This window comes from Periplaneta americana, chromosome 9, assembly GCF_040183065.1.
Source record: "Periplaneta americana isolate PAMFEO1 chromosome 9, P.americana_PAMFEO1_priV1, whole genome shotgun sequence".
In the NCBI taxonomy this organism is placed as follows: domain Eukaryota; kingdom Metazoa; phylum Arthropoda; class Insecta; order Blattodea; family Blattidae; genus Periplaneta; species Periplaneta americana.
Window position 1 is genome coordinate 33,191,806 of NC_091125.1, and position 7,597 is coordinate 33,199,402.

Consider the following 7,597-nt stretch of genomic DNA (forward strand, 5'->3'; position numbering starts at 1 on the left):
TATCAGAGAATATGTGTAGTAGAATTAGAGAAAAAATTGAAGAACCTCATACGATTGGATCTGAACCAGAGGACATAGCAACTAACAATCAGCACAGTAACTATCAAAGTAACTAGAATGACTATTATTGTGATTTTATGTTAATTTAAAATTACTACTTCCTTGTCGGACTGCAACCAAGAATAAGTGCTAGCAAGATCTATGTGTGTGTGGGTGGATCGTTTAAAAATTAACTGGTATCTGTCTGTGTTGTTCAAGCAGATTTCCAAGTTCAAAACTTCAATTTCGTGAGAGATAACAGTATGATTAATTATAGCGTGTGAGAATTGATTACATTGCGGACAAGTTCAATATTAACCACGGCTTAGCATTCTTATTCAGCCACGATCACTACAGTTTCGAAAAATCTTTAATCACTGATTTCCATGTGAAGTGACGTTCGCCCACAAACAGAATCGTTTGAAGGCTTCTAACAAGCAATTGGAAAGCTATGAAGATGAGGGAGATTCGTTTCTGACACGTTTAATAACCGCTGACGACACACAGGACCACCAATTTGAAGCAGATAATGTGCGGCATAGCTCAGTGGGGAAACATCCGTCATCGCCCACACCAAACATTTCAAAACTCAAACTTTTGCGAGAAAATTGATGATGACATTATTCTGTGATGTACAAAGTTCACTTCAAGTTCATTTCACATACCCATTAATACGAAATGGTCAATAGTGACAGCTACTGTAGGCTAATGCGAGAACTGGAATCGAAAATTAAATGCTGTAGTTGCTCGTAGAGAATACCGTTGACGGTTTCCAAATCGCGGAGTACCCAATTCATGAGTGTTTACTAGTGCTTATGAGAGACTGCATGAGACTGGTACAGTTCCCAGCAGCCGAATTTCTTTCGAAAGTGCAATTGAACAAACTGTGGATGAAGTAGAAGTCATTCGACAGTCAGTCGATCGTAGTCATACAAAGAGCATATGAAGAATTTCTATCCATATATGTGTACCAGAGACAAGATTATGGCTAGTATCCTTTCAATGTACAGCGGTTCAATAACTCGAAGAAGCTGGATGATTGGTATTTTTTGGGTGGATAATTGGTAATTAATACTGTTCGACGATGAGAACACGAGATTGGTTTTCATAGTCCTTTTTCATCACAATACCATACTTCAAGTTTACTTCGATGGAGGAATATGTTCAACTATCTCTTTGTCCACTACAAACTCTGGAAAATTTTATGGGAAGGGCAGATAAAGTAACTAATTTCGGAGTTAACTTTACGTTTTACAATGTCATGATATTATGTAAGAACTTACAAGTCAACTCTTCTTAGAAGTTATCGTGTAATTATTTTGTAACCGTAACTTCGTGGTCAGGGGTAATGGTTTGGTCGATAACATTAATAATAGAAATTTCCATATGATATAATCCAGCCTCTAACCTATCTGAAACCAATAACACGAACGAGCTAAGTTACTCTGTTGTTTACGGACACGCGATGACGATTTCCAAAGCAAATTCATGCGAGCAGAAATTCAAATAGAGCATGTTAACTTATGAACAGCAGTAACGAGTCCTTAAGGAAATTATCGCGCGTGTGCACAATTCGAAACCATAAAAATGCAAAGCTTTTAATTCACAAAGTATCGTTACATTCGCTGTTGTTAAAATAAGTATTGCTAATATGTTTTAGGCCTAGTTCTTAATTCAATTGGAATTTAAGTGGCTGCAATTGTCAGAAGCTTTTAATTAATTCATTCATCGGAATAGAAGAATCGTAGCATGAAAGTATACTTGTCTGAGATATAAAACTCTGAATTCTTTTTGTTGCATCTTAGTATTTAATTCACGTTTTTGGGTAAGAATTTCTAGTGGAACATGGGTGTTTATCCATTGTGAACATAGTTTCTTATAAACTTTTGTAGTTCGAGACCCGACGACGTGAGAGTGTGTATTTTTAGCCTTAGTTCCATATCTAAACTGACGCCAGGATGCATTTCGGACTGTAGAACAAGAAAAAAATTAAGGAACCTATGCGTCTATATTTAAAAAATCATTATTTTTGTTTGTTTGTCTCCAAGAACTTGCTTCTAGCTTCTCTCTTTCCAAACCACATCAATTTTCTTCATGATCTCTATAAGTGAAAAGCAGAACCCGGAGATGAAGTGACCATTTGTCGAATGAAATCTTCAAGAAAAGCTAATGTACGCTGCACGCACGCACACACACATACACAAGATGGAAGTGATGTAGGCTAATTGTGCAGGTTGAAGGGGGCAATAGAATGCATTAAAATAAATCAAACAATTCTCATATGTTCTGTAATTAATTGCGTGGTTAAGTGGAAAATTAAGCAGAACGTTTGCGTAGTTTGGCAACAGCCAACAGTGTTCAAAACCCTCAACATAATTTTTTATCAAAAGCCTCGATTTTCTTTTGTATATCGTTCCATATTATTTTTAAAAACTGTTGTATGATGGTTTAGCAAGAAATTGAGATTTGCTGTTATGTTCTTTTTATAATTTATTTTACTTGAAAATTTTTATTTGTTCCTAACATGACAATGAAACATAACATAATTGTAATTTAATAGAAAGTAGTTGTATAATTTTCAGTCAACAACTTATCGAAGTGTAAGTACAGAATGAATTCTGTTACATCACATTAAATTATATATTTCACAAATCACATTATATTATGATGAAAGAGTGATGGAACGGAGAAAAATTCTCTCCGGCGCCGGGATTTGAACCCGGGTTTTCAGCTCTGCGTGCTGATGCTTTATCCACTAAGCCACGCCGGATACAACCCCGACGCCGGTTAGAATCGTCTCAGATTAAGCTCCATCTCTTGGGTTCCCTCTAGTGGTCGCCCTCTGCACTACGTCATAGATGTCTATGAACGCAGGACCGAAGTCCATACATGTGTTGAGGTGCACTCGAATGAGTGACTGGTTGGCCGGGATCCGACGGTATAGGCGCCGTCTTAAATCACAAAGTGATTTATTACGCATATCATATATATTTTGATGTACCGAAGTACGTATGATATTTCCATGCAGATATTCTGCGTCATCATATGATATATTTTCGACTTGTACAAAAGTCATCTTCAGGTGACAAAATAAACCAAACAAAACAAATTGAACACAGGTAATAGCAGTACAATGAGTGAACACATATACACATTACAAACCATGCATGCTAATTTTAAAAAAGCTTAGGTGTGGCTGTAAGTCAGATCATCATACATTGTAATTAGTTAAAATAATCAGGTAAAAATAACAATCAAATAAAAAAGGCTATACTTGGATTAATATCATGTTGTGTGACACATAACAAATTGTGTGCCAATGTTTAGAGATAAAAATTAAAAATTAAGTTTAAAAATATAAAAAACTAGGAAGTTAAAATGACGGAATATGTCCATTTCTCAAATAATTTGCGGTTTTGAACACTGCATTACAGATAGAGATAGAATCCGAAAATTTAGCCTAAATTTCAGGCGAGAAATTTGAGGAAGGAGATACTGTACGTAAGTCTCTAGCACATAATCACAAAAACTACCGAGCTGTGGATTTACTGTTTTGATCATCATCAAATCTTCAATGAAACCGTTTTCTACCTCGTCGGAAGTCAGAAGGGATAGATCAAAGATAAGTTTCAAAAAATGTCCGTTCTCAGACTCTCTACTTCGAAATTCAGGTTACAAGCTACAAGATTGTATCTTCCTTCATCATAATTGGAACCTACAACCCTTATTCGCCGCTGTACGCCATACTGAATTTATCGCTGTATGAATAGCATCCTCAAAATCTATATAAACTTCACTGGGCTCCACAAAGCTCTTCGGGAATTCGAATAATTTCTTGTACGAGTCGGACTTTTTATCCGGTGGAACTGAAAATATTAAAGGGACATAAATGTTATTGATGAACATAATGTATGGGTCCGATAAGCTCTTTTTCAATAATTGAATATGCATACCTATTCAATTATTATTGATGTTATTATTTATAACATGTATGCTGGAAAGCTGGCAGAACAGCTGTGAGCAGCACTTGAAAGTGTCGTCAATGTACACTCTTTCACAAGTGAAAATCGCAATATTATTTTCTTTGTTATTCAAATACAAGAAATTCTCCCGCTTAATTGTTGCAACTTTGTAAGTGCCTAAAGCTAAGTGTAACTCCACCAGCGTTTTTGGTAACTTTTGCACGTGTGTGAATAAGCCTACAGTGCGTGGCACAACGCCATCCAACTGTGCTTTTGATAGACACATTTTACACATCCCGATGACTCTGTGTAAGGGAGCCTAATCGACTGCGATTTGCTTTTCTTGGGAGTCAATGCAAAAAAAATCTGGGAGCCAATCCGGACATCATATTTTCTTCTCGGAGCCAATTCGAATGCAGTCGTCCCGCACTGTGTCATCGTGGTCTAAGGCATTAATTTACAATTCATTTTTATATTTCAATATGCCTGGTGAATTATTAAATAAGTATATAATAAATTTTCAGTCTTAAGACATATCAACTTGCAAATGTTTATTTGCTATTTAGTAAAATATATGAACGTTTTCGCCGTTTGGGGCATCTTCAGATATAACAAAAAACATATAATCTGGACCTATAATAATAAATTATGCAAATAACAAAGAATAAAGAACAATGTACAGTATGTATGCAATACATGAGATTCGTGAGCTTTATGTAAAATATGACATAATACAGGATAATTATTGATATAATCTTTAGATTTTGAAATTGAATTGGACGGATATTTTATACATATAGCTCATGTTACAAATAAAATATACAATTATGATTAAAATTTGTCAATAATGTTAAAATTTTAAAATGTATAATGATGATTGATAACATAGATATTTGAAGAGTAATCATTAGTTGAGGATTGTCGTAGGATATACGATAATTTGCGTAGCTGATGTTCGTGTGTTATGTATGTGTTTCATCTGAAAATTGAGATGGAGAAATGATAATAAGTGCAAAAATATATACGAGTTATTATATAGAGACACAGATAATTATTATTATAAGACTACTTACTGAAAAACGTTCGCTAATGAACTAATGTTATTTTATGTTGGAGATTGCTGTTTTAATTATCTGACTTGGTGACATCTTATTGATAATTAAGCCTAGGACTCCCGTTACTGAATGTGCTCTGGTTCGAGTCCACAAGGGAAAGAAATTTTCTAATGATATTTAGTCCAGTGTATGGGATCGGTGCCCACCCAGCATCGTGAATCATTTGGGGAGTTGCGATAGGTATTGAATTCCGGTTATGACAACCAGTTATAACAGCTGGGAGGATTATCGTTCTAACTACATGATACCTCCGTTCTGATTGAATTATCGTTCACTACTGCGGAAGCATATGGATGTAAGGCCATCAGTGAAGTGGTCGGCTCTGGTTTTTAGTGGGATGTTGCGCTGCTGAATTTTTTATATTCTATAAGACCCCTCCCGTTAATCTCAAGCGAATGACTCCAACAACGCTTCAGTACTCGAAGTCCTATTTCTTTGACTGATTGCATACTATAGAAGAGTTATAGCAAGGAAGGGAGGGAGTGAATGTCATCGTGTCGCTACAATAACAACGACTGGAGTACAGTTCCTGCAGCAAATTATCTTTACTATTCAGTAATTTCACTTATAATATTAAATAACCTATTGTTTATATTGTACATTTAATTACAACATACATAGTTATACATAGGAAACATAGTATTTTATTTTGTACTACTTTGCTCTTCTTCATGACTGCATTTGTTACAGTGCACGACAATATACATGCTTCATTAAGCTTTCAGAGGTGAACTTGGTACGATATTCCGTGAAGCAGCATTTATATTGATTGTGAGAAACTTCTTTCCAAATCTCATGATGTGATCTGGGCGAACTTGAAATATGCTATGTTACTATTTCCATTTGTTTCGTTCCTTGATAGTTTGTCCGCCATATCACACATTATGGAATAACCTGTATTTTTTCTAGGATATTTTCCAACCTTTGTTGCACTCTTCCACCAATCCCTCCCGTTATCTGTTTCAATGACTGTGCTAGTTCTACTAAGCTGATTGCTTCTTCCATGGTTAAATCGAAAGATTCTAAATCTTTCATAGTTTTAGACACACATTTAAAATTACCACAGATAAACAAAATACAGTATCATCATGTAATTGTGGAAAAATCAACATTTGTTCAGTGAGAACTGCCTGACTCGCATGGGCATAAAATTGATTGATCACAGCGACATTGTTCTCATAATGTTTTGCACTTACGTAAACATAACTAGGACAAATTAGAAGGACTGCGATAGGAAAAAAAGTAAATACAGAAAATAGTGTAGAAGGACCAATAAAGACAATATAAAGAAGACAGGAAATTCAAATGCCCCAGGAAATGCACAGGTATTCAAAACTATCTCAAACAGCACGGGCAACATCAGAGAGCTCAGCGCGTACAATGACTGTACCTGGTAAGTAAGACCCCTTCCCCCACCTCGTGACGTAATCATAGCTCTCGGTGTAGTAAACTTGTGTCCACTGATAACGTACCCCATCTGCTCTCTTTGGTTATTACTTAAAATATATTGCAATCTTTCGATGGGTAAACTGTCAATTCCTATCATGAATATAAACAAAGTACCTGCCATTGTACATCTTCATGTATCAAGACTATAATATATACTACAGCATGAGATACTTCTTTCTAGGTTGTAAAATTCGAAAGCCTTAAAGAGCAACATTGTATGTCAACATTATCTTTTATTATTGCGATATTGGGAACATTAACTTAAACTGGATCCAATAACAATAGACATTACTCTTTATTGTGTTTATCTGGCGGTATGACGTAGAATTATAAGATTCCTAAGACAATCATAACCCTCAGGATTTCCAGAGAGCGTTTCTGCTAAAATCTGTCGACTGTTGACTAGTAAACATCTCTTATTGTGATCCCCCTGTTCAATTTTACTGTCTCTTAAGGTCTCAGAGCCTCGTGTAATTCAGTCTTGTACACATTTAAAGAAGATACTCGCCCCATCACACCTACATTTTAACGATTTATCCAATGTAACAACAAAACCCCATTTTGAAGGAATTGTTTTCTCTTTTCTTTTATGACCGTCGTATATAGGTCTATAAAAAATAATTGCCCTGTTGTTGGAACCACTATAGGGAACACGAGGGACGAGAAAATGGTCATTATCTTTAAGTTTCTTCAAGCTGAAGTTTCTACTTTCCCAATGTGATAGAAAAGCAGAGTCGACGACGCAGTGATAAGAGTTTAATGGAGAATCTATTCACATCCAAAAGTCGAATTTGCAGCCTCAGTTTCTACTACAATAGGTCTTCTCGGAGGGATTCTGAGCAGAGTTTAACAAATGCTTTGCATTTATTTTGTTTGCAGTTGATATTGTGAATTTTATTAGTAACAACAATGTAATTTATTCGCCACAATAATTCCTTTCTACAATCCACCTTAAACGCTCTCGTCAACAATTGGATCTTCACTCAACACAGTATTCGTTATAGCACTCCACCGACGACAATGACAACTTAC

General features: G+C 35.6%; 1 non-coding gene across 1 annotated transcript; it reads right to left on the bottom strand.

Annotated features, from left to right (window-relative positions):
* Nucleotides 1–2,737: 2,737 nt before the first annotated feature.
* On the bottom strand, nt 2,738–2,809 carry TRNAC-GCA (transfer RNA cysteine (anticodon GCA)). The gene has a single exon. It is a non-coding gene; the product is annotated as a tRNA-Cys (tRNA).
* Between the last annotated feature and the right edge of the window lie 4,788 nt (nt 2,810–7,597).